The sequence below is a fragment of the Panthera onca genome, chromosome B1, assembly GCF_046562875.1.
Source record: "Panthera onca isolate mPanOnc1 chromosome B1, mPanOnc1 haplotype 2, whole genome shotgun sequence".
NCBI classification, from domain to species: Eukaryota; Metazoa; Chordata; class Mammalia; order Carnivora; family Felidae; genus Panthera; species Panthera onca.
In genome coordinates this window covers 190,805,828-190,832,874 of record NC_138342.1, presented here as the reverse complement: position 1 = coordinate 190,832,874, position 27,047 = coordinate 190,805,828, and the positions used below count along the sequence as shown (strand labels likewise).

General features: G+C 49.3%; 1 long non-coding RNA gene across 1 annotated transcript; it reads right to left on the bottom strand.

Annotated features, from left to right (window-relative positions):
- Nucleotides 1-5,988: 5,988 nt before the first annotated feature.
- Nucleotides 5,989-9,343, bottom strand: LOC132691506 (uncharacterized). Its single transcript, XR_009615827.3, has 2 exons — nt 9,152-9,343; nt 5,989-6,732 (listed from the first exon to the last, which is right to left on the bottom strand). It is a non-coding gene; the product is annotated as an uncharacterized LOC132691506 (long non-coding RNA).
- Between the last annotated feature and the right edge of the window lie 17,704 nt (nt 9,344-27,047).

Below are 27,047 nucleotides of genomic sequence, written 5' to 3'. Positions count from 1 at the left end.
GTGGGCCCTGAATCACGGTGGCATTGTCACTTGCTGTGGTTTGTCCCCCCCCCCCCCCCAGATATCATATGGTCATATTCCATTGTGAGTTGCTACGCATATCTTGAAACGTTATTTATCCCTATCACAACTTCAAAATGATGGTATTAAACCAGTGTGAGATCTTATCTAACTCATTCATTTAAAAAAAAAAAGTATTTACTCTATCACAAATGAGTTTTTAAAAAAATTTTGATAACTGTATAACAATATAATGGGTTTCCCCCGCAATCCTGTGTATTTTATTTTATGCACTTAAAAATAATTATTTTTTAAAATTATTTTAAAAATTAAAATAATTTTTAAGGCGCGCCTGGGTGGCTCGGTCGGTTAAGCGCCAGACTCTTGAGGTCCGTTCAGGTCACGATCTCATGATGCGTCAGATCGAGCCCTGCGTCGGGGCTGACGGTGAAAAGCCTGCTTGCGATTCTCTCCCTCTCTCTCTGCCCCTCCGCTGCTCGTGCGTGCCTTCTCTCTCTCTCTCAAAATTAAGTAAATAAATAAATAAATAAATAAATAAATAAATAAATATAAATTTTTAAAATGAAAGTATATATAATTCTGAGAAAGGGTCCACAGACTGCCAGAGGGGTGCCTTGGCCCCTCCAACATGTTTAAGAACCCCTGCTTTAAAACCACACCAAAAAAAAACGTTTTTAAATGTTTATGGTGACAGCAGGCCGCAGTGGCTTAGGGGGAAAAAAAAAGCACCCACACTGGAGAAGTGGCGTGAGGGCAGGCTGAGGACCATAGACACCCCAAGAGACCTGCTGGTCACACTCTGGGTCTCAGCGAATGAGAAGCCTTTCCTACATTTAGCAAATGGACCAGCTCAAACCTGGTGACTAAGCACACAGCGCTCTAGGTTCTTCTAACACGGACTCAAGTCCTAGAAAAGTCGCTGGAGTAAACTGATCTCATTGTCCCTGGTTTCCCACAAAAATCTTGAGTGCCGCGTGGCGTTCCATCCCAGCAAGCACCATAGGGTGGCAACAGTTGAGTTTGAATCCCATTCCATAGCCTCCCTCCAGTTTTTGCTGGGTTCCGTGTCTGAGGTCACCACAGAAGATAGATACCAACCTTACTCCTAGCTTGCACCAGAAAATAAGCCATGGGTACGAGTTCTGAAAGCCAGAATGCCTGAGGCGGAGGAAATGGATTAAAACAATTCAGTGCAGGGCACCTGGGTGGCTCAGTCAGAAGAACGAGCAACTCTTGATCTAGGGGTGTGAGTTTGAGTCCCACGTTGGGTGTACAGATTACTAAAAAATAAATAAGTAAACTTTGAAAACTAATAATTCAGGAGCGTCTGGATGGCTGAGTCAGTTAAGCGGCCGGCTCTTGATCTCAGCTCAGCTCGTGATCTCCCAGTTCGTGGGTTCGAGCCTCACGTCAGGCTCTGCACTGATGGCACGGAGCCTGCTTGGGCTTCTGTCTCTCCTTCTCTCTGCCCTTCCCCTGCTTGTGTGCTCTCTCTCTTTCTCTCTCTCCTTCTCTAAATAAATAAATAAACTTAAAATAAAATATTTCTCTCTGAGTTTTTAAAAATCAATAAAAAATCAATAAGAATTCAGGGCAGCCAGGAACATGAACTAACCACCTGTTAGAACATAGTAATTTTATTCCCACCGTTCCCCATCCAGAGGAAACAAGGAAACTCATTTTTCCTGGACAAGGGGGACAAGGGGAAGCCATTTTTCTTGGGAGGCTGTGGGGAGCGATGGAAAGACAATGAACTTGGAGCTGCGTTTGACTTGGGGCTGGGGAGAGCTAATAAACATCCCATGTCCCCAGTCTCCTCATCTATAAAATAATGCTGATGGGAGGGCCCATCAGTCTTGTGCTCTTTCCTTCTTTCATAATACAGTAGAGGAATTCTTCCCCAAGAAAGACAGCAAGAAGTGTTTCCTCCAGAGAAAAGACTACAAAACGAACAAAATCATGTGCTTTTTGGAACAAAGCCAGTCTTTCTTCTCTTCGCCAAACTTGAACTTCCCGATCGGTGCTGCGTGCCTCCCTCGTCTGGCAGAAATCTTTCAGGTTTCCTTGTCTACAATCCGTCAGAGTCTGGCGACCACCTGAAGACTTCTGAAACCACAGAGCAGAAAATCTCTTAGGGGCTCCTGGGTGGCTCAGTCGGTTGAGCATCAGACTTCGGCTTAAGTTCATGAGTTCGAGCCCCACATCAGCCTTGCTGCCCTCAGTCTGTCAGAGCAGAGCCCGCTTTGGATCCTCTGTCCCCCTCTCTCTGCCCCTCCCCTGTCTGCTCTCTCCCTCTCAAAAAAATAAATGAAACTTAAAAAAGAAAATCTCCCTCTTTTTTTAAAATGTTTATTTATTTTTGAGACAGAGAGAGACAGAGCATGAGCAGGGGAGGAGAAGAGAGAGAGGGAGACACAGAATCTGAAACGGGCTCCAGGCTCTGAGCTGTCAGCACAGAGCCCGACGCGGGGCTTGAACCCACGAACTGTGAGATCATGAGCTGAGCTGAAGTCGGACTTTTAACTGACTGAGCCGCCCAAGCGCCCTCCCCCAAAAAGAAAATCTCTTAAACAATCTCGACTTAAGCAGGGTTCCCCCCTGAGCTTCAGAAACCAGGGCGGGCAGGCTGTCCAGGAGGGAGGCCGAGGCTCAGGGCTCCAAGCGTGCCTGAGAGTGGAGGGCTTACGAGTCCCTGATTTGTGGACCGGGGCGAGCAGGGTCCCCCCCAGACTGAAGCACCACAGTTTTGCCAGGTTTTGATCTCTGCTGGCAAACAATGTTATGTTTCTAATCGGTCATTACGGATTCCGTTTTCTGCCTTTCCGTTCAAAGTACAAATTCCCGGTCAAATACTTGAAAAGCCTTCTGCTTCCTTTTCTTTGTTTATTTCTCTCTTTCCACTCACATGACAATAATTTTCACACCTCCCGGTGACAGCTCACATCGGAGAGCACTTTATGCTTTTCAGAATGGTTTTGCGTCCAGAGCCTCTGACGGGCGTCTGACCTGCCCGCGGCTCAACTGTCCCTAACCCAGTTACACACTTCTTCGAGCCAACGTTTGGTTTCATCATGGCCTCCTTGTGTGGTTAATTCCCTAGGTTTCCCTCTTTTTTGCAAAAATAAGAGCTTCAGTGAGAAGGAGTCACCTGCCGTGCAACCCGCCTATTTAAAGCGTGCAATTCAGTATGGCATGTTCACAGAGAGGTGCAAACCTCACCGCCATCAGTTTTGGAACATTTTCATCACGGTCTCATTACTCCAAAAAGAGCTCCACACCCATTAGCGGTCGCTCCCCCATTTCCTCCCCACCTAACCCCCCGCCCCCCCCCCCCCCCCCCCCCCCCCCCCCCCCCCCCCCCCCCCCGGCAACCGCTGATCCATTTCTGTCTGTAGATTTGTCTATTTTTGGACATTCCTATAAACGGACTCGTCCAATATGTGGTCTTCTGTAACTGGCTTCTCTCACTCAGCATAGTGTTTTCAAGGTTTATGCAGACTATAGCATGGATCAATACTTAATTTCTTTTTATTGCTGAACAGTATTATATGGAGAGGCCACATTTTATTTATCCATTCATCAGTTGACGGGCACCGGGTTGTTTCCACTTTGGGGCTATTATGTAATAGTAATAACATATTCACACAAAAATTCGGGTCTGTAGGTTCACAGCAGCATCCTGTGACCCTACGGACCCGAATTTTTGTGTGACTATATGTTTTTGTTTCTCTGGGGTACTTGCCTAGAAGTAGAATTGCTGGATTATTTCCAGTGTGTTTAAGAATCATGCTATTCTTGGGGCTCCTGGGTGGCTCAGTCGGTTAAGCGTCTGACTTCACTCGGGTCGGGAACTCTCGGTCCGTGAGTTCGAGCCTCGCGTCAGGCTCTGTGCTGACCGCTCAGAGCCTGGACCCTGCTTCGGATTCTGTGTCTCTTTCTCTCTCTGCCCTTCCCCACCCCCGCCTCAAGAGTAAATAAACTTAAAAAAAAAAATAAAAAAAAAAAAAAAGAGCCACGCTCATTTAATTCTTCTCAGCCCTTTATGAAACAAGTATCCAGAGGTGTTTATGAGGTTGTTAATTAGCAGGAGTAAGAAACAAACCCCAACGTTTCAACGGTGTAACATTCTCAACCTTTCCTTCTCACTCACGTGACACTCCCGTTCGGCAGCCAGCCTTCCCGTGTCCCGGGCTCCTTGTACCATGTGGCTCAAACGTCCCCTCTGCTTCGAGCTAAAGAAAAGGGGTGGGGGATGGGGCGCCTGGGTGGCGCAGTCGGTTAAGCGTCCGACTTCAGCCAGGTCACGATCTCACGGTCCGTGAGTTCGAGCCCCGCGTCAGGCTCTGGGCTGATGGCTCAGAGCCTGGAGCCTGTTTCCGATTCTGTGTCTCCCTCTCTCTCTGTCCCTCCCCCGTTCATGCTCTGTCTCTCTCTGTCCCAAAAATAAATAAACGTTGAAAAAAAAAATTAAAAAAAAATAAAAAATAAAAAATAAATAAAAAGAAAAGGGGTGGGGGGAGTGGAGAAGGCAGATCTTCTTTAACGACGCTGCTCCATAGCCCATAGCCGCACCCCGATTCAAGCGGGGCCGGGAGAAATGTCTGAGGGTGGGCATCTCCTTCTCCAAAGCAGCTCTGTAGCGTGACAGAGGGAGCCTGGAAGTACTGGTGATCAGCTGACAGACTGCCAAACGGAGGTTCAGTAAACGCTGTTAGTTGGCAGCCAAAGGGCACAGGGCAAAAGATTTTGAGCCAGGATCTCAACGAGGTCAAGAAGGAGCATTTCTCTCTCTCTCTCTCTCTCTCTCTCTCTCTCCCCTCTCCTCTCTGTCTGTCTTTCTCGCTCTCTTCCCAGCTGATCATCTTCTTAGGAGAGTTATCCCTGTGTTCAATGAGACACTGAAACACGAGCAGGAGTTGGTAAGCATAGGAAGCAGAGTTCTGGTTGGTTCTGTCTAGCTGCCACAAAGGCACCCCCATACGGAGAGGCCAGCGTGGATGCTTACGTGCTGGGCATTTCTTCAAATGGTCTGCTGCTGGTAACGCCATAGACCCCTCTCTCTTCTGGTAGGCTCTCTGTGAAGGGGGCCCTCTGCCTCTGGCCACAAGATAGACCGAGTTGTTTCTTGTCACAGGCACACAGAATCCCAACCGATACTCCAGCCGGGGCAGAAACCTGAGGATCGTTTTAACATCCTTTCAACCTTCTGCATTCCAGTCCTTTTGATTCCCCGTCCTACACAGTGCTCAGCTCTGTCCCCTTGCTCCTATAACCTCCGTGGCTACCGTTGACGTTCTTACCACTGTTTGCCTGAACTTCACAAGACCCCTTAACTACTGCCTTCCTGTCCCATGGTAACTTTTCTAACATGCAAGTAAGGGCCTAAAAAATTTACAATACCACCATCAGTGCAGTGAAATTATGCACTCAAATATTACTAGTGGGGTTGTGATTTCTGTAACCTATTTGAAAGGCCATCTGGCCATTTTGGAAGCCATTTAAAAAAAATAATACATGCTTTGATCCAACACTCACTTGTAAGAATCTTTTTCCTAAGGAAACAGAGATATATACAGATTTATGCACGAAAGTGTCCTGTGAATCATTCATCCATCCATTTATTCAACAAATATTTCATGCCCCCTATACGCCAGGCACGACTACTATTGCTTTTAATAACAAATTGTTGGGGAAATAGGGGCGCCTGGGTGGCTCAGTCGGTTAAGCGCATGACTTCGGCTCAGGCCATGATCTCCCAGTTTGTGGGTTCGAGCCCCGCGTGGGGCTCTGTGCTGAGAGCTCAGAGCCTGGAGCCTGCTTCGGATTCTGTGTCTCCCTCTCTCTCTCTGCCCCTCCTCCGCTCTCACTGTGTCTCTCTCTCAGAAATAAATAAACATTAAAAAAAAATTCAGAGGTTAACCATGGTTGTCTCTAGGAAATGAGATTATGGGTGATTTTTATTTTCTGGTCCATGTTTCTATGTGTCTCCAATTATTAACAATAAACAGGGAAGATTACTTCAAAAATTACTTAAAAAGCAATAAGCAAATACGATCGTGCTCTCATTCCATATAAAACCAACCACCGTTTCTTCCCTTGAGGAGTAAATGCTGCAGAATTCGCTCCTCCAACATCTCCAAGCCCCCCACCTGTCCCATTTCAGCACACCCGCCATTGCAGAGCACATTCGACACCTCAGCTCCCCCCCGCCCCACAGTGGTCCCTCTTCCTGCACCGCCTCTGCGTCTTTGATCATTCAACAAACACTCAGTCCTAGGCGCTAGAAACACAATGGTGAAGACAGTAGACAAAATCCCGCCCTCGTGGAGTTCATCTCCCAGTGGAAGCAGACAGAACCGGTTCCTTCTGGAGGCTCCAGGCGGGAGCCCATTTCCTTGCCTTTTTCAGCCTCCAGTGGTGACTGGCGGCCTCTCGTATTCCAGTGGCTTCCGCCATTTCCAAAGCCAGCTTTGAAGCACCTTCTCTTCTCTTTGAACATCTGTGGATCTGCATCCATCTTGCAAGGGCTTTTCTGGGCACATCAGGCACACCCAGATAATCCGGGATCATCCCCCCATCTCAAGATCCTTAACGCCATCCGCAAAGTCTGTTTTGCCAGAGGAGCTCACATGTGCGTGGCCTCCAAGCATTAGAACGTGGACATCTGGGGGGACCAGCCTATCGCGTGTGGTATGTCGTATGTGTTGAATACTGCGGAAAACAAAAAAATAAAAGAGGCTGAAAGCACTGTGGACAGGGGTAGTGAGTTTGATCTTTATGGCGGGAGGGGGTTCTGGGACACTGATAAGGTCCTGTAGGAGGGCAGACCCTCCCCTCTTGCGATTCCTGTGGCTGTCCCGGCAAAAAGCATTCATTTTCCAAGAATGGGTTCAAGTATCCCCTCCTCTGGAAACCCTCCCTCCATCTACCACCGACCTTGTGGGTTAGTGTGGCCAAGGGTGCTTCCGTATAGCCCACTCTCATATCGCCTGGCGTCCTGGGTGATAATTTTTGTGTACGAATGGGCTTTCCCTAATGGTTTACGGGCTTCTTTAGGGCAGGGCCAATGTACTGTACACCCCCTCCCTCCATTCAGCACGATGCCAGGCACAGACATCCAGTGAACAGTCAGGAAGCAGGTGAAGAAATGAGAGAGAACCGGGCTTAGGATCGAACGTGAACCCCAATTCCCCCTCTCCAACTGAGCGATCACATGACAATGGGCAGGTTGTGACACTTCCCCGAGGCTCCCTTCTCGTCTCTGGATGAGATGGTAATAGAGACACCTGCTTTCTAGGATTAATCCGTCGATCCCACGAGGCCGAAGTATGTGAAACTTGTAGCAACTGGCTTGAGGGAGTTCCATTGAATGACACAGAGCTGTGCTGTAATATCGGAGGTGAAGAGCAGTTAATAGAAAAGTAAGTTGTGAAAACTTGTGACCAGTCCCTTGAACTTCAGCTGAGGATCCAAGCTGAGCTCAGGCAGATACTTCCCTCTCTGGCTCAGGCCTCTAGCCTGTTACCTGCGGGGACCTTGTCTCATGCTGTGTCTCCCATGGGGCCTAGGACATATTTGCTTAGCTCAGCAAGAGTGTTCTGAGCGCCTCCTGTGTGCCAGGAACTGTGATAGATGCCAAGGGTACACAACTGACCGGAGAAACCCATTTCCTGGCCTCACAAACAGGACACACACTCCACGGAATAGAAGAGCCGGCCTCCGAGGCCGATTGGACTCACGGGGCCGTGTCCCGATGTTACTTGCTAATGCACAATTAGAACAGAAGTTCTAATGCATCGTAAGGCATTTTATGACATCCGTACAGCCCTGTGAAAGAACATGCTCACAACCGGGAGAATAAACAACGAGCCAGGAACAGAGCAGCGCGGGCTCTCGGGAAATTTCCATTTGCTCCTCACTTAGCGCCGTGAACCATCCTGCGGGGTGTTCCCTGAGTCCACAACGGATTCTGAGAGAATCCGTGCTTCCCCGCACAGCTCTCTCTCTCGGCTCTGACGTCGATGCTGACAGAAGCCAAGTTTCTCTGCCCTTCCAACAAGGTAGGGAGCTCCAGGGTGCCTCCTGCCTCCCTCCCTTGGGAAAGGTAGAGCGAGCCCTCTCTGGCTGCCTTTGCGTGGGTGCTGTCCTCCTGGGTAGTCGTGTTCCAAGATCATTGTGTCATTGGCCCTCCTGCCCCAGGAGGCCGATGAAAGACCACTGGCAAAGCACTTTGCAGTTTACAGCGGAGGGGACCCCAGCGGCTCTCCAGTCCCGGCACTGGTCAAGCGGCCGTGGCAGTGAAGGTGGGTGCTGGGACACACTGACAAAGCCACGCACTAGGACATCCCTTGGTCTTGCCCAGAACGCCCTGGGGATACCTTTCCAGCTGCCCGACCCACCTGAGCTCAGATCTGTGTCTAACCCGCTGCCCTCTGGCCTCCCGTGTGATGCGTCTTCTTTGCTTGGAATCGGCGTCTTTTCTGAGATACTGCTTAGATTTGCTTTCCCGCCTGTGTATATTGGACACTGGCCAGAGTTCAAGAACGATAGGAAAGGGCAAATGGCCACGGGGTCCGCGAGGACCAGTGTGGCTTATTTCAAAATTTAAATTTGGTTTTAAGTCATAAAAGGACTATAAAACCTTACACTAAATAAGGAAAACTATCCCGTTCGGGGGCCTTATTCCTGCCCCGTTCTGCTTGGCTTCTCTCTCTCATTACGCTTGTATAATACAGTATGGTTTCTATTGAGTCTTTCCTTCCTGTTTTTACACTTATTCTTGCTTCACTGACTTTATTATCTGCAGAATTTTGCAGCATTTTTTTAACACAGCCATAAATACTATTCAATTCCGCAAATGCATACAAATGGTTTCCATTAGAATTTTAATCTACTCTCAAAATGAAAGAAAAGCTTAATATAAATCTTTTTAAATTACCAGAACATAAATTCAGACAGGGACGGCTCCACCTAGACTACACACAAGGGGTCACATCCTGCTGTCCTCGCTCATAAATTAATTGAGGTCTCTCGCCGCCGTAAACGAACAGCGCATCCCGGAAAAGATCATATCTGTCGAGATTGCAGATTGGTTTCCCTCAGACTTTGTAAAAGTCACAGCTTACAATACCTTCATTATGCCGATGAGAATGGCTGTCTCCCCAACTGGAAAGAAATAAGTGTTTTGTTCTGTTGGACCAAGATTTACAGAAAGCAATTTTCCTCCACGCAGGAGATACGACAAACCCACTGGAAAAAAAAAAAAAAATGTCATTTCACAACTTCTTCCGTTTCAGCACCTTTTTTCCTGCTCGGTGTAGATCCTCTCCCCCGTGCCAACGGGCTGCAGTGACATTTAATGGCTAAGTGAGGGGGCCACCGGTGAGGGGAGGCCCCTTTCTGAGGGGCGAAGCCGCAGAGTCAGGGTTCCCTCCTCTCTCCCCACCCACGGGCCGTCTGGACGTGTCCCAAGCATCCCCCGGCCCCAGGGAGTGGAAAACCCGAGCGCCTCGAGCCCTCAGACCAACTTGACCGTGAGAACCCACGCGAAGTCTTGACAGGCTTTTGCAGACGGCCAAGTTGGCTCCGTTTTCCTGCGGTTTGCACCCACCCCTCCGTCCTCGGCTCTCTCTCAGGAGGACACCTGAAGGGCAGAGATTGGGCTTGGGCTTTTTTTTCCATTTCCTCGTGTCATGACCTAACGCTGTTCTAGCAGAACTTGTGCATATTAAATTGCCTTTTAGCCGCCGGGAAGGGGGTGGCTTGATCTGCGGAGAAAAAGGCCCCTCATGTAAATGGATGACGGCTGACACCACCCCACGGAGGAGAAAGGGCCAGATCGGCTTGGAGCCCCGGGGGTCAGCACCCCCCTGGGAAACGTCACTCTTTACGGCCGCTTGGCCCTCCTGGAGTCAAGAGCCGCTGTCCTGGGCTTCTCGCCCCCAGCAGCCCCGCCCCAGGCCTGTCACTGCCTTGTCCTCCCGGCCCCATGGCTGGCGACAGGGCTGAGGAGGTCTGAGGGGGAAGCGTCGGGAAATGTTTTGGGTTCCGAGAGCTTCTCTGCGGTTCGGGTACCGGAGACAAAGCAAAAGGCAAATTCCCCATCTGTCTCTTGCGGCGGACGAGTTGCCTGGACCTCGGGCAAAATCAGGCTGCAGATGAGGTTCCCACGGCCACTCAGCCGCTCCGGGCCGGGAGGGGGGCCACGAGAAAGTCTCTGTGGGCTGGCGAGGTTTTTGCAACTCTTTCTACAAATGATGATCTCTATCCGCATAAAGTAGCATAATAGCCTCTTCGCTTTACGGAGCGGGGCTGGCTGTTCAAGTGCTTATTTCTTGATTCTTCGCCCATTTGCTTTCCATTAGCACTAATTCCAAGCCCGCAAAACTCCAATTACTAAGTGATAATAGAAATGCTGTTCTGCCTCGAATTCTCTAGAGCATGGGGTCCAGGGCCGACCCGGGTTCCGTGCACAGCCACACTGCAATTATATTTATGCCACGAGAGCAAGACATCTGGCCAAGCCCTGGGTGGAAGGCCCAGGGGGAACGCTTACAGCAGGTGTCTGCGCGGCAGGGTCCTAAGGAAGCTGGGTGAGACGGGAAAGGTGCCCCTGACACAGTCCAAGGCACTCAGGCAGGGCCGTGGCATCTGGGGGAACCGAGGCATAGAGCAGGATGCTGAATGTGTGCTTCGCGGAATTCTCGACTCGGGGGCAAGGATGCTGGGGAGGGAGCCGATTATAGAGAAAGACAGAGCAGGGCGGGGGTGGGGTGGGGGGGTAAAGTCAGGGGGGCAGTTCGGAACTTCACCCAAGCTCAGGAGACAATTCACCATCCCTGTCACCCCCTGGTGACCACACGTGGCAGGCGGGGGAGGGGGGGCAGCTGGTTTTAGTTTTGTTCTTTGTTGTGTTAAAACACCCATAACATGAACTTAACCTCCTAATCATTTCTGAGTATACAATTCAGTAGTACATTCACATCAGTGAAGCCAGTCTGTAACACTTTCTCATCTTGTGAGACCGAACCTGTGTCCACTTAACAACTCCTCTTTCTCCCCCGTCCGCCCTGTCCGCTTTCTGCCCGTGTGAATTTTCACTATTCCAGATACTTTGTCCAAGGGCCATGATACAGTATTTGTCTCTTAGGGACTGGCTCACTTCGCTTAGCAAAATACGTCTGCATTGTAACACGTATCAGGATTTCCTTCCCTTTTAGGGCTGAATAATATTCCATTGTGTATCTATTCTACATTTTGTTTATTCGTGGACGGACTCTGGGGTCGCTTCCGTTTCTTGACTATTGGGACTAGCGCATGGGTCTCCTTTATAGACGATACGTCAGTCATCACAACGGCACACGGGGGGTCCGTCGACCTGACCCACCTGGCTCCTCCTGAAAAAGTCTGGCCACTCTCTTCCCCTAAGATTTCCCGCCCTCGACACCAAGTTCCCTACACCCCGATCAGTGTTGTCTGGCTTCTTTCTTTCTGAGGCTCCCATCCCTCCAAATGTCTCCATTTCCCCGTTTCTGGCCTTCATGAATAACTATCGGTTTTTTTCCCCCCATTTCCTCCTCAGCCTTAAAACTACTCACCATTCTTAGCTTGTTTCACTTCCAAGCCCTTCTGCTGAACTTCACCAAGCCCTGGCCTTTCCTCTTCCAAATTTTTCTTCAAGTGTTCTCAACTGCAAAATCTTGTCCTAAACACACTAGAAGGGTAGCCTTATGGGGCGTCTGGGTGGCTCAGTCGGTTAAGCGCCCGACTTCGGCTCAGGTCATGATCTCACGGTCCGTGAGTTCGAGCCCCGCGTCGGGCTCTGTGCTGACAGCTCAGAGCCTGGAGCCTGTTTCAGATTCTGTGTCTCCCTCTCTCTGACTCTCCCCTATTCATGCTCTGTCTCTCTCTGTCTCAAAAATAAATAAATGTTAAAAAAGAAAAAAAAAAGAAAGAAAGGTAGCCTTAGGTATACGTACAGGCAAAAAGACAATAGAATTTCTGGCGATCCGTATTTATTTTGATGAGTTTCGGTTTTTGGTTCAGACACGTGTACACCCGTCCCCCTTGGAGAGCTCCTAATTCACGACTGCCATCCTGCAAAACCGTGAAGGCTTTGTCACCTGAGCAAAGTTCGTCCCAACAGTGTGTCCTCCCTCACACTGAAAAGTAGCAAAAAAAAAAAAAAAAAAAAAAACCCGAAACAATGAAGTGCGTGTGGTCTCTTTCCGGCCCCTTTGAACTTTTCTGAGATGCGTCTCGCTCGGATTGCTCATTGTGACACCAGCCACTTTTTTTTTTTCTCCAGATATTTAAAAAAAAAATGAACAGACTCTATTCTGGGGGGCAGTTTTAGGTTTACAAAAAGTATAGAAACTTCCCATATTATCCCCTCAATTCTCTACCCCACACCCCCCAGAGATTCTCCCATTATTAACATCTTGGTTTAGGGTGGCACATTTGGTATAACTGATGATACAATATCGATACATTATTATGAATGGAAGCCTATAGTTGGGGCTTCACTCTGTGTTGTACATTCCGTGGGTTTCGATACATACATATATATATATATGTATATATATATATGTGTGTGTGTTTGTGTGTATATATATATATATATATATATATATGATGACATGTATCCCACATTATCACACGAAATAGTTTTGCTGCCCTAAAAATCCCGTTTTCCCTCTATTCATCCCTTCCCTCCCCTTGAGCCCCTGGCACCAGCCATATTTAAAATCACTTTGGACCAATTTTCATGAGACTTGCTACTGATCGTCTCTGGTACGTCTGGCCTCATGCGTCCTTGCTCAAATCCAAAGGAAGGGAGGGAGCGTTGATAGGACAGAGTGAACTCCATTTCTGCCAGGGTTCTTGCCCGAGAGGCCACACACCAGGAGACCGGAGCAGAAAGCTGACTTACAAATCCTTTCTTCCGTGGCACTGCGTAAAAATTGTTAATTGAGAGAGAGAGGGAGAAAGGGAGAGAGAGAGAAGAGAAAGGCGGTATGTATTCTTCTGACACACCATCCCAAACAGTGTAATGACATAAATGTTCGTGAAGTGGAAAGTGGTTGTGTGTAATTTCTTAGACGATCAGATTTTTTTCCTCCTCCATACAGTTCTCAGTTGTGATGCCTTCCTGGGCCTGGGTCTTGAGTCCAAGCCCTTCTGGTTTCCTTCCCCTGACACGCTGGCAGGTTTCTCTACCCTGCGGTCTTAGGACCAGTCCCAGCTCTGGGCCCCAACAAGTTTGGGTCACACCCTGCCCGTTCCCAGTCCCGGCACTCGTGCCGACCTGCCTGATAACCCAGCCCCTGAGGTGGCCCTGCCTCACTCTGGCAGGTCCCCTCTCCAGGTCCTGCCCTAGGGGCTGGGTCCCCATCAGCTGCTGACGAACCTGCCCCCACTGCCCATTCAGACGTCCCACTCCTGGACACCCTCACTGGCTCCTCTCGGCCTGCAGCCATCCTCACTCCGGGCTCGTCCCCTCGAGCGCCCACTCCCTCTTGGACCATCGATGGCTCTCCTTCCCATCTATCATCACTGGACCCAATTCCTGGAAGTCCACACCCAGCACTTGATTCTGACTCTGGGGCTGGCCCTGTCTCCAAAGCTGTAGCTGACCTGTCCCCCCAGCTGCCCCGCTCCAGGAAAGGATCTGAGGCCAGGGTCCAGAACCTCAGTCTGCCTCTCCTGTAACTGGCCTGACCACCATCAGCCCTAGGACAATGTGGCGAGGGTAGCGTCATAAATGCCTCTCTGGGGAGCACATTGCGAATGAGAAACAGAATCCATTTACATCACCCCTCCCTCTGCAACGTCTGTCCTCCGACCTCAGAGGCAGGAAAGAGACCTGCCTGAATTACAGAGAGCATTTCTGACCAAGACTCCCAGAGAGAAGTTCATCTGCTCACTCGGTCAGTCATTTCAGACCTATTTTTTTCAGAACTGCTCCCCACCCAGGCCCTGCGCTAGGCACTGGGGAGTCAACAGGTAATAAGACACACGTGGCCTCTGCTGTCTTGGGGGGAGGACAAGTAGAAAGCAACACAAAAAGCGGACGAAATAAGGACGATGGAAGGAAGTCGGGTGCTGTAGAAGCTGGGGGATGGGGCTGCTGGGAGGGCAGGTGGTCAGGGGAGGCCTCTCTGAGGAGTAAGGCCTCAGCGAGGGCGCACATGGGACGTTCTGGGGCGGGGGCGGGGCAGCTCCAGTCCAGGAAGGAGAAATGAATAGCCAGTGCGGCAGCCTTGCCTCGGACCGGGCGTTCAAGAAACAAAACAGACGCCGGCAAGGCCAGAGCACGGAGAAGAGGAGGGCGGGCAGAAGGCCGGAAACCCAGCCACGGTGGAAAGCCAGCGAGCGTGGGTGCCCTCCTGCCCGCGTGGGGCCGCGGCCCCGGCTTCACCCCGGGTCACTTAGCCCGCGATCGCGGCCAGGCCTCAGCGCTGGGCAGCCTGTGTCCTCATCCCGGGGCCACGTCTCCAGCTGCGGGAGCCTGGCTGGGCCCTTCCCTGCGCGCCCCTTCTCCACAAAGAGGGAGCGCCGGCCCACACGAGTGTGAACGCTCCGGTTCTCCGATGACAACGGTGCCCCGCCGCTCACCCACCACGGCGGACTGGCGGGAGCATCAGGACTCCGAGGGTCAAGGCGCCAGGCGGGCCTGGCATCCTCCGCGCGCAAACCCTGCGCCGCTCCCGGGAGAGCGGGAACCTGCCAGGCGCAGCCCAGGGCCGCTAACAGCTCACTTGGCCGCCGAGCGATGTCACCGCAGCGTCCAAGGGAGGACAGGCGGGAGGAGAGAGCAAACAGGCAGGAAGCCCACTCCCAGACAATGAGCCTCTTCAGCGTCCTGACGGAGCGGGGCTCTAAATTGAAACATCATCCCGGGTCAGCGGAGTGATCGCACTGAAAGCAAGCTGGCCAAGCGTCAGACCGCAGGTAACGCGGCGGCCCGCGCGGCGGTTCCAGCTGACTTCCTAACGGGGCCAGAGCGCCCCGAGCTTCGGATGCACGAGTGCACCGGCCGGGCCACCGGGCCGAAGCAGCTCAATGAAAAGGGGCTTCCGAGGCGGCACGCTGCCCTCCCCGGAGGGTCCTGGGACTGACTCTTCTCATCTGCTCTGGCCTTGAGACCCCCATCCAGGCTGCAAACCCCGGGAGCCTGGGGGCTCACGCCCAGGCCTCTGCACCCGCCTGGCCTGAGCACTCTGCACCCCCCCCCCCTCCCTCCCACACCCCGGCAGACAGGCCTTAGCCCGGGAGGCATGCTCCACACTGAGTCCTTTCTGCAGCCACACGCCCATCACTGGGGAAGAATGTGCCCCGTGCTTTGAAATCAGGGTGCTGGTGCCCTTTGAGAACCCCGTCTCGGGGTGCCAGGGGACACACGTGTCACAGTGCCGCTGGGTACTTCTTTCCTGTATTGCACAAGCTGGAAGTGCGTTTCCAGGGAGGACAGACGCTCATACTGGGCAGCGAAGGGCCGGATTTGTGTGCGTGTGTCTTTTCATCAGGCACTTTTCATGAGGCAGCCTGCACCTTCCTCCCAAAGGCCCTGGGTGTGAGGTGGGGCCGGCCTGCCTCGGGGCAGCCACGTGCTGAAGGGAGGTGAGCAGAACCCGCGACGCGGTCGGTGTCGGTCGGTGAAATCGGTGGGCTAAGGGAGGGCTGCACTGTGCCCCCTCCCCAAACCCCTGCTTCCCTCTCAGAAGCCAGGGCTAAGGCGGGGCGGGCACTGGACCAGCTCCCTGCTCCCCTCCATTCCTGACTCCTCCATAGCACGAAGGAATCAAGGTCACAAAACACGCGGAGAACAGGCTCACAGTATGGAGTTTCTTCTAAGCAATACTTTTCTGATTCATTTCATTAAGAAATTAAATAGTTGGTCCATTTGAACTCTCATTAATAGATATTAAATGTTGCTCGTTATAAAAATGCTAATAAATCATTAGGTTTTTTAAAAATTAACCACCAAATGGCTAACAAATTAAATTTGAATAATTAAGTCTGATATTCCTAGAGAGGGATCACAGGGGGTGGTCCATTAGAGAACCTGTTTTTTTATTTTGTTTGGATTTAAACAAAAGGATTCCGTGCTGACTGCTGGCTCAGGCCTCCCCGGCCCCCTTCCAGAAGGCCAGGAGCATCTGCGAGGCAGCTGCCTGGGCGGAGGGTGCCGTTTGGAGGGTGGCCGGGCTACCTGGGCTGCGGGGCCGCGTCCGTGACCTTGGCCTCATTAGTCCTCGCTCTAAGCAGCCGCGCTAATCAGCGCCGACATGTGTTGTTCAAGTGCTGATGGCTGTGTTGCTTATCGCCTCTTCTCCGCCTGCCGCGGGTAATTAAAAGCTCTAATTCTACCACAAGGATGGCCCATCAGCCTCGTCTGGAGTTAGAAGAACTATGGTCCCCACTCCACGAAAAAGAAGCGGGAAAGAGGAAGGGCCCAGTACAGGGACAGTTTTCCTTAGAACTCAGAGTCTACCTTTCCAGCAGCCCGCCTGGGTGGCTGATAGACTAGAGCCGAACACGGCTTCCTCTTGAAATACAAGGCTGCTGCCTGATTCAATTCACTGTCTTTTATTAACATTTGGACACAGGGGCATTACATAAGAAGAGAGTCGGTGATGTTCTAATTTGCAAACCATTACGGACGGCTTCATGTGTTCAGCTGCAGCATACCATGCGAGCCTGGTATCTATCAAGGTTGGGTCTATTTTTTCTTCTCTTAAAGTGAAGGTATTAATCAGACCTTGCGTGCTCACTGTAATACGAGAGGAGACAAAATTACAGGGGAGGGGGAAATGATCGAGTCTTTAATACAAAAAAACCTCAGGTGAGGTGACCCAGGCCGAGAAATGCATAAAGAGAAAGGGGCAAAGCCAAGAGCGGACAGACATCCAAGTATCCTTCAGGCTGGTGCCACACGTCATCAGAGCGGTTGGTTCTCAAAGCATGGTCCTGCAGTCTTTTCCGGGGTTTCGCACTGTCAAAACTATTTTCTTGTCTTTTAAAAAAAAAAAAAATGTTTTAGTGTTCATTTATTTTTGAGAGAGAGAGAGAAACAAAGTCTGAGAGTCGGAGGGGCAGAGAGAGAGGGAGACACAGAATCCGAAGCGGGCTCCAGGCTCCGAGCCTTCAGCACAGAGCCCGATGTGGGGCTCGAACGCATGAACTGCGAGATCATGACTTCAGCCGAAGTCAGACACAACCGACTGAGCCACCCAGGCGCCCCAAAACTATTTCCGTTACATTACTGACGTTTGCCCTTTTCACTGTGTTGCTATTTGCACGGATGAGGCAAAAGCAGTGGTGGGTAAAGTGCTGGCGAATGAATCAAGGCAACGGCACCAACTTGGGCAAGTACCGTTACGCTACACGCTGGGGGAAGGAAAGAAGAAAGAAAGGAGAGAAAAGGCCCGTTTCGCTTAAGAATGTCCTTGATGAAGCCCGGGAAAGGTATTACTTGTACTAAATCTTCGCCCTTGAGTCTCTCCATCACTCCCCGCATACCCAAGAGCCTCGATCGTCTCCAGGAAAAGTGCTCATTCGGTTGCTAGGTGGCTTGAGTTGCAAACCAACCTAGCCTCTCGGCTCACGGAACATGTTTACTGGAAAGACAGACGGACAGACTGTGGTTAATCAGCTGTGGGTATATGGCAAACGTTTTCTTGAAAATGAACAAAGTGAGCCTATCACTTCAAGGAAAATGAAATGACAAAACTCAAGCTTTCGAGATAAAATTAAATTAGAGTTTTGGAGAACTTGATATCTGGCCCTGAGCTTGATAGTTTCCCAATACTTAAAAGACTTTTCTAATGAGATCAGCTGTGATATTTATAAAGAAGTGATTTGGGGATACTGTAGAATGAAATGAGTCAACATACGGAAGATCTGTCTAACTAAGTGAACCAGCATTTTCCAAATGACCAATGTTAATGTCATGTATGGGTAAAACATCAATTCGATGTACTAGACAGACCAATGGATTTTAATGTAAGGTACTAGGAAATGTTCACTGATATCATTTCAGATTTTACGTAGCAGGTCATTTTTTTCTTAATGTTTCTTTATTTTTGAGAGAGAGAGAGAGACAGAATGTGAGTGGGGGGAGGGAAGAGAGAGGAAGACACAGAATCTGAAGCAGGCTCCAGGTTCTAAGCTGTCAGCACAGAGCCCAATGCGGGGCTTGAACCCATGAATTGTGAGATCATGACCTGAGCTGAAGTCGGACAGTTAACCGACTGAGCCACCCAGGCGCCCCCCCATAGCAACTCATCTTAAAGAAAGTACCATTGATCAAGTTGCGATGTGAAGACTATACTTTCGGGGATCATTTCTATAGTTCGTTATCAAATTGTGTTTTACAATTTTCTGAAAAGGCTAGTAAAATGCTCCTCCCTTTTCCAGCCACGTATCTGCATGTAGCGGGATTTTCCTCAGATACTACAACTAAAATATTGCCACGGACAGCAAGCACTCACAGAAACGAGAATCTGTTTTCTATTAAAACTCATTTAAAAAAGGCAATGGAAGCCAGTGCTACTCCTTTCACTAAGTAGCTTTTATTGTTCTGGAAAATAGTTATTTCTCATAGAAGTGTGTTAACATGTAAAGGGTTTATTATTGTTGTTTGAAATGAATGAAAACATTTTTAAAATTTGTTTTAATCTCTAACATGGTATATATCAGTAGCTTTAACCCACATAAACGAAAGTGTTTTAGGGTCAATATCTTTTTTAAGGAGGAATATGTTAATTTTCTTCCCTTCCCGATGAGAACTCTTAGGATTTAGTCTCTTAGCAACTTTCCTGTATATCATAAGCAGCACTCCCTAGTCACCGCGCTGCCCATTAGAGCCCTCCTACTTCTTTATCTTGCTCAATAATTTTTAAGAGTGAAGAGGGACCCTGAGACCATAAAGTTTGAAAACTGCTGCTTCTAAGGAATCTAGTGGAAGACAACAGGAGAAAGGCGCTCTCTTAAAATAAGCAGTGCCACTGCGCGGGAATGTTCCAGATCAAAGGAGCTAATGAGACACCACCACTAAATGCAACTCCAACCCCTAGATTGCATCCTGTGCTTTCATACCGTGAAGAAAATTATGAAGGCAACTAACGAAAGTGGAGTAGGAATGGTAAAGTATCGTAACGGTGTTAAATGTACTGACGTCGATAAATATGCTGTGGTTATAGATGAAGATATCCCTGTCCTCGGGAAAGACACACAGCAGTTAGGGGATGATATAACTTACCCTCAAACGGTGTGTGTGTGTGTGTGTGTGTGTGTGTGCGCGCGCGTGCGCACACACATGTACATGTGCTCGTGTGTATTTCATTTTTATAGTTCTGCCCCAGCTGAGAAATGAAGATATTTTTTACACACTTTGAAAGCCGGCTCAAAGGTCCACAAAGTTCCCAGAGAGCAGATATCACCGCCCAACTCAACAAACATTTTAACCCCCGATACGTGAAAAACAGCTGCGTAAATTGCGTAATTAGGCAACTTCCCAAGCAAGGCGTACGACGTGGCCCACATGGTTACTGACAGCCACCGCTAACGCCCGTCCCCCTCGCAGCCTCCACTGCAGACCCTGGGACGCAAGTGCCCGCAAGGGGGCAGCCTCCCTTGCAGCCCAGGGCCGTCACGTGATGCGCGTGTGACCAACGAGACAGAAGCGCATGCGTGCTGAGGCTTCTGGGAAAGCTGCTTTCCCGGTGGAAGGAACGCGCCCACCCCACTTCCCGTCCCCTCGTTCTTGCTGTTAGTGAGGACCCTCGGCGCTTGACCCCCCAAACCGGAGGACGCAATGTCAGAGATAGCCAAGTGAAAAGAAAAAGCCCAGATCTCTGCTGACCTGCTCTACCAAACGCGTGCCTTGTATTTCCAGCTCCTTGGGGGAACCGTGTGCTAGGTGTGGAAGCCACTGAGAGTCAGGTGTCTGTTAGGTACAGCCGCCTAGACTCCTGATGCCTGCCTGTTCGGGAGAAAATGGGGAAGAGACCGGGGAATACAAAGGGAAGGGCTGTATACGCCATGCACGACTGTCTAGAGGAAGCAGCTCCGTAACAAAACACCCACCAAAAACGTGGACCAAGTGGCATTTTTAACAATACCAGAGACGTAACAGTTTTCACGCGTGAAAGTTAAAATCCAGAACCCCTGCTCAACAGTAAGCATTCTCTGGTGATTTAAGACCTGGAAAGGTCAAGACAGCCCCTAATCAGATGGGTTTAAATGGAAACAACATCTGTGGGTGTTCTGACAAGAGTGTATATTATTGCCAGATTCCTAATTCAAAACCGTATGTAAGAATGCTTAATCTGAAACACTGAAGTTAAAAATACGACATTTAAATAGCAATCTCCCTTCTCTCTCAAAAGATAAATGTGCCCATTAACCCTGCATGCTAACAGGAAGATTTCTTACATTCTCTTTGACCATTTTTTTTCCCCAAGACACTCAAGAGGAAGTCAGTACAGAAAAAATAATTTAGAAAGTGGGCTCCTGAGCAGCGACTTCACTGGATTAAAGTGCAATCAGGTTCATAACTTTTAAACAGAGATATTAAACATGGGGCCCCTGGGCAGCTCAGTTGGTTCAGTGTCCGACTTGGGCTCAGGCCATGATCTCCCAGTTCACAAGTCTGAGCCCTGGGTCCTGCTGTGTGCTGACAGCTCGGAGCCTGGAGCCTGCTTCGGATTCTGCGTCTCCTTCTCTCTCTGCCCCTCCGCCTCTTGTGCTCTGCCTCTCGCTCTCTCTCTCAAAAAATAAACACTAAAAAATAAATAAATAGTAAACGTGGATATTATAGCCCTCTGTGTAAGGTACCTACCGAGCAAACACGTGCGTGGGTTGGGAGGCAATGGGCACAAAGGTACACAAGGCAAAACACCTGCTCTTGTGGAGTTAATCATCTAGTTAGGGCAGGAAGAGAGCAACATGAAAAGTGAAATGAAGTGTTTCAATAACAGTTCTAGACAGTAGAAGAGATGTCATAAAACAGTGCACGATTCATTGCCAAAAAGATTGTTGCTGACAGTAACTGCTATAGGATTTCGGAGAAGAAAAAGGTCATTTTGAGCCAAGAAAGGCCTGGGGAGACTTTAGAGCAGGCAGGATCCCAGCTCAATCTGAAAGATGTATAGGAGTCTGTGGGTGGGCAAAGGAAGTGTATTACTAAGAGCCTCTCAGAGAGGCTGTTTTTAAATCTCTCTCTCTCTCTGAGCTCCTTCAGGATGTTTGGGTGACTAGTGTAGGAAGGGAGGCGCCCAGGGACTCAGGCAGGTGATGCCAAGTTGTAAAGAAACATTAAGACGTTCAAAAGAAAATGCGGCCGAAGGCTGGAAACAACCCAAGGGTCCACCAACAAATGAATGGAGAAACAGAACATGGCACACAATGGAATAGTATTCAGCCTTCAAAAGGAAGGAAGTTCTGACACATGCTACAAGACAGATAAACCTTGAAGGCGTTATTGGCTGAGTGAAAGGGGCCAGTCACAAAGAAAATTCCGTACGATTCCACTTACATGACATACCTAAGTAATCGGATTCACAGAGACACAAAGTAGAAGGGGGGGTGGCCAGGGGCTGAGAGGAAAGGGGAAGGGAGACTTCGTTATTTAATGGGGACAGAACTTCAGTGCTGCAAGCTGGAAAGAATTCTGGGGATGGATCCTCGTAATGGTTGCATGATACGAATGTACTTAATACCACTGAACGATACGCTTTAAAATGGCAAAGATGGGGGGTGCCTGGGTGGCTCAGTCGGTTAAGCGTCCGACTTCGCTCAGGTCATGATCTCACGGTCCGTGGGTTTGAGCCCCGCGTCGGGCTCTGTGCTGACAGCTCAGAGCCTGGAGCCTGCTTCAGATTCTGTGTCTCCCTCTCTGTCTGCCCCTCCCCCGTTCATGCTCTGTCTCTCTCTGTCTCAAAAATAAATAAACATTAAAATAAATAAATAAATAAATAAATAAATAAAAGTGGAGAGAAAGTTGGGGTGCCTGGGTGGCTCAGTTGGTTGAGCGTCCGACTCTTGATTTTGGCTCGGGTCACAATCCCAGGGTCGTGGAATCGAGCCCTGCATCAGGCTCCACACTCGGCGTGGCGCCTGTTTAAGATTTTCTGTCTCTCCGGGGTGCCTGAGTGGCTCAGTCAGTTGGGCATCAGACTTCCGCTTAGCTCACGATCTCATGGTCCGTGAGTTCGAGCCCCGCGTCGGGCTCTGTGCTGACAGCTCAGAGCCTGGAGCCTGCTTCGAATTGTGTCTCCTTCTCTCTCTGCTCCTCCCCTGCTCATGCTCTCTCTCCCTCTCAAAAATAAAGACTAAAAAAAAATTTTTTTTAAAGATTATCTCTCCCTCTGCCCCTCCCCTTCTCCTGCACGCGCATGAGCACATGCTCTCTCTCTCTCTGTAATACATACATACATACAAACAGAGAGAGAGTAGCAGCAGGTGAGTGTTAGTAGGTCCTGGGGATCAAGGAGAATGGGGCTGGAGGGAAGAGATTTGGAGGACAAGGGCAATAAGGGCTGTGACAGCCCTGGGTCCTACCCACTAATTCCACTACTGAGTGGGGAACAGGTGGTAGAGAAAACCCTTCTCCCAATTTTTTTTGGAAACACCGAACTCAATTTAATTAAGGACCTTTAAAATCTTTTTAAAGCTTTGACCTTGGAGAGGGGGTAAGAACCAGACACCTGCAGGCATTCACTTCTGCCCCCTGCCCGTTCCCCACTGGCCTTACTCACAGGATGTGGACCCTAAAAGTAGACAACTCGACCCCAGAGAACGTGCAGGTCACAGGCACGTTGACAGCATTTTTGGTTCTTTGTTTTAAATACTCACTTACTTAAGTAACCTCTACCTCCAGCATGGGACTGGAACTCACGAGCCCGAGGTCAAGAGTCACACACTCTTCTGATTGAGCCCGCCAGGTGCCCACCCCCTCTTTTTTTCTTAGTATTTGGGTAGCGTTTTATCCGGCTTAGCAAAGAGGTCGGCAGAGCCAACCCAGCAGGACGTCGCCATCCACATTGTCGCACCCGTTCAGGCGCTGGCCCTCCAGCCCCCGAGGGGCTCCTCAGGGAGGGCAAAGTTCTGTGCTTGAGAGCCACCGCGTGACAAACCCGGCTGGCGGAAAGTTGGGCCGACCTTGGGTCCCTGCATCTCCTTGTCGCTCCATCCCATCCAACAACCTACTGAAAAAAGTTTTAGAGCGTGAAAGAAATGGGCTGGAATAAACTTTGCAAGTACCAACTGTTCTCCATACAGTGATTATTAGCGGTCCCGTTGGATCCACCAGTCTGTTGAGTTCAACGACAGGGAAAGGTTGTATGTGAAGGTAGGCCACCATTTTACACGAAAAAATAAAAACATTTTTGTTCTCTTCAGATTGTCTGTCCCGTGACGGGGTGTAGAAAATGTCCACTCTGAGACTCATTATTGGATGCATTTCGGTGTGGAAGTTACCATTGGTAACAGAGTCAGTGGAAATTAAGGACACAGTGGTAAGAAAACTTGTTAAGGAGATAAATTCTTTAAATCACTGCTTAGGAATTTACTCCTATATCAACTTGGAAAAAAATTTTTTTGAAAGGGAACGCACGTGCGCGGGTAAAGGGAAGAGACAGAGAGAGCGTCTTAAGCGGTCTCCATGCTCAGCACCGAGCCCAACTCGGGATTCGATCTTGTGACCCTGAGATCACGACCTCAGCCAAAATCATGAGTCGGACGATTAACCTACTGAACCACCCAGGTGCTCCAACTTTTAAATTTTTTTTAATTGCTTAAAAACATTTATTTATTTTTGAGAGAGAAAGAGACAGAGCGCAAGCAGGGGAGGGGCAGAGAGAGAGGAAGACACAGAATCGGAAGCCGGCTCCAGGCTCTGAGCTGTCAGCACAGAGCCTGACGTGGGGTTTGAACCCACGGACTGGAGATCATGACCTGAGTGGAAGTCGAAGGCTTAACGGACTGAGCCACCCAGGCGTCCTCCAACTTTTAATTTCTAATCAAAATAGTCTTTAGTGGATCAGGGTGTAGAACTACTTTATTATTCAAAATACAAATGAGCATTTCTTCTAGAGGAGCCACTTTGGTAAGTCAGAAAGTAAACAATGAATCCTAGTACCAGGAAAAAACAAAAAACAAAAAACGTTGGCCAAGTTGGGCTTCATCAAGCGAGCAATTCTATTCTTGTCCTACCCAGCCATCTAGGCCATGTCTAACTGTAAATAGGAGCCACCAGAGAATCCACCTGCTGGCAAGTGGGTTAGAAATCTCTAATTTCTTAGAGATGCATATACTCTCACGGCGAAATGGCTTTGGACCCCTGCAGCAGTTACAAGGGAAAACTAGGGCTAGCTTTAGGTCTTTTCAGAATTCTTGGGCACCCCTCAATGGGTAGGAACGTGTTACGCTTTTTCCTCTCAATGTGATCCTGGATCCCAAAAGTCCTGGGCTCGGGGTTATTCTGCCCTGCCTCCGCCAACCATCGGGGGGCGCCAGCCATCAGGGGGCGCTGGGCCCTCGAGCTCGGCTCTGCCCACTGAGTCTTCGGCAAGGCCTCCTGGCTAAGAACTTGCTAAAACTGCCCATTTTTTCAGTGGCCTTACGTTAAAAAACAAAAACAACCGAGTCATGACTATTAAAGCTTCTTACCAGTGTTGCAAATAGACCTACCTTCTCGGCATCCTTGGGCCCTCCTGCAACAATCTATCCTTCCACCGAAATATTTTTGACCCTCAGGTGGATGAGGACATCGGCAGATCAGAAATTATGCCCGGCACACCGGAAGTTTAGATCACTGGTGGTAGAAGCCTACGTTTTTATTCAAGCTCCTCTCAATTTTCCTTTATACGCTTGTTCCTCATTTGCAATTTAGGAAAAGATGGCTAATACATTATATCACTTTCGTTGCTGGGTCTTGTTGGGCTTCGGAAGTCTTTAAGGACAGACTCGTTAAAAAAAAAAAAGAAGAAAAGCATAAAATGTGTCAGGGAAATGGAGTTCCTATAATTTCACTCACAAATTTTGCCTTTTAAATGTAGTTCTCCTGCCGACAGTCCAGTGAAAGATGGTTTCCTTATTGTCATTTATTAGCCGTGACAGGTAGCAACACTGCTCTCAGATATAGTCTCCCTTTGCCACAATTATCTAGTAATGCCCGCAAGGCAGAAGACTGCTCAACCCTCCTTCCTTCTGGAATGCTTTTCCCAAAGGCAACAGTTCAAAGCAAACCTCTATTAACTGGAACACCGACATCTGCAGAATTCTCTGGACAGGAAGATCCCACTACTCCTATAGTGATACCAGACACGAAGACATACTTACACTCCAGTCGCCAGGAAATCGAGGTCAGCAACCAGTCTATATGTGAAGCCTTACATACCCACACGGAGAGGATCACCACCACATAAACCACCCAACCACACTGGATAGACGTACTTCCTTCTTAGCAAGGATCTTTCCTTGTTAAACCCGTCCCAACAGGGGAAAAAAATTATTTTTTCCCCGTGCTAAAATTCAATGTAACCAATGGGGACAAGATACAGTATCGAAACGAAATAAATTAGATGCACTACTGGCTTATTAGTCTGCCGACATATTTACGGACGTGACATAAAAATTACACTCTTTGCTAACAGGGCTCACAACTCATAATGTACAGCCACCTACAAATCTAATATATTTTCTATCTTTAAGTATCTTCACTGATTTCTTTCTTCTACATACCTTTTGTTTCATGCATTTTGGAGCAGAAGGCAAGTGGTTTGGGAGAGATAAGAGAAAAAAATGGAGGAGAGAAAAGAAGAGAGATTTAGAGAAGAAGGTGAAGAAGACAGCAGGAGAAGAAAAGTGGGAAACAGAGGTGTCACGGGAGGGGGAAGCCTGGGGCCCATCGGATGGCCTGCGTGAGACGAGGGCACAGAGATAGATAAGTGAGCCTTTCTTAACACCTTCAACTTGGTCCATAAGGAAGGGTCGCCCATCCACCCTGGGGACAGCACCCTTACCTCCAACTGCTCTCCAAGCATGAAAACATATGCCGCGTGTTTCACAGACAACACAGAAATGACAGAAACGGAGAGCTAAGGACACTATTACACTATAAAAACGAACATACTTCAGTGTGGTGGATTTTAATAAGATTTTAATAATATTGGTAAGGAGCCAAGTTACAAAGACGTCCTGGAATACAGAGTACAAAACCTCAGAAACAAAACAAAAACTCATGAGAACACAAGAGCGCTTGAAAACGGTAATAATCTCCAGGATAAAGAACCCATTTTTCTCAACAAAGCTACCAAGTGTGTTTAATAAAATCTAAAGGAGCGTAAAGACAAGGCGCACAGCCACGCCCCCAAGGCCAGCCACGCCCCCAAGGCCAGCCACGCCCCCGAGTCTGGGAAGACACTGGGGAGGTGTGCTGCTGGAGGCTCGGCGGCCAGGAGCCAGGAGCACAGAGGAGCTCCCGTTACCAGCAGATCTGGACTATAAACCAACTGGAGGCAGGCTGGATTTCCTCCCATCTCACTTACAGGGTGGGAATTCATTTATTCCCCGGTTGGACAGCAGCCTTGGCCATGAACCGTGTTGGCACGTGGAGGCGCAGCGACTCTTCCCACACGATGGAGGAAGCTGGTGCGCGCACCACCTCGGTCCCCGCAACCCTGATGCCCCAGCAGGCGTGGACTCGGGGGCGAAGAGGGGAGACAGGCTGTCTCCTCCAGGAACAACTCATTGTTCAGAGAAGCTAATGTAAGAGCTCTGCGTGATGAGCACACTGAAATTAAGAACCAAGAACAGGGGTCCCCACCTCCCCCAAGAAGAATGTGCCATTACACTGTGGGCTGCAGGACAGCAGAAGCGGAGGAAGTGTCCCCCGCTCAGGAGTGCTCATCATTTCTCAGGACAGATATGCTATCCTGCCTAGGGTTTTTGGGTGGGTGGAGGGGGTTTCAACTCCCTGAAGCAAATCTTCCTCATTAACTACCCTCATGTGGGTCCAA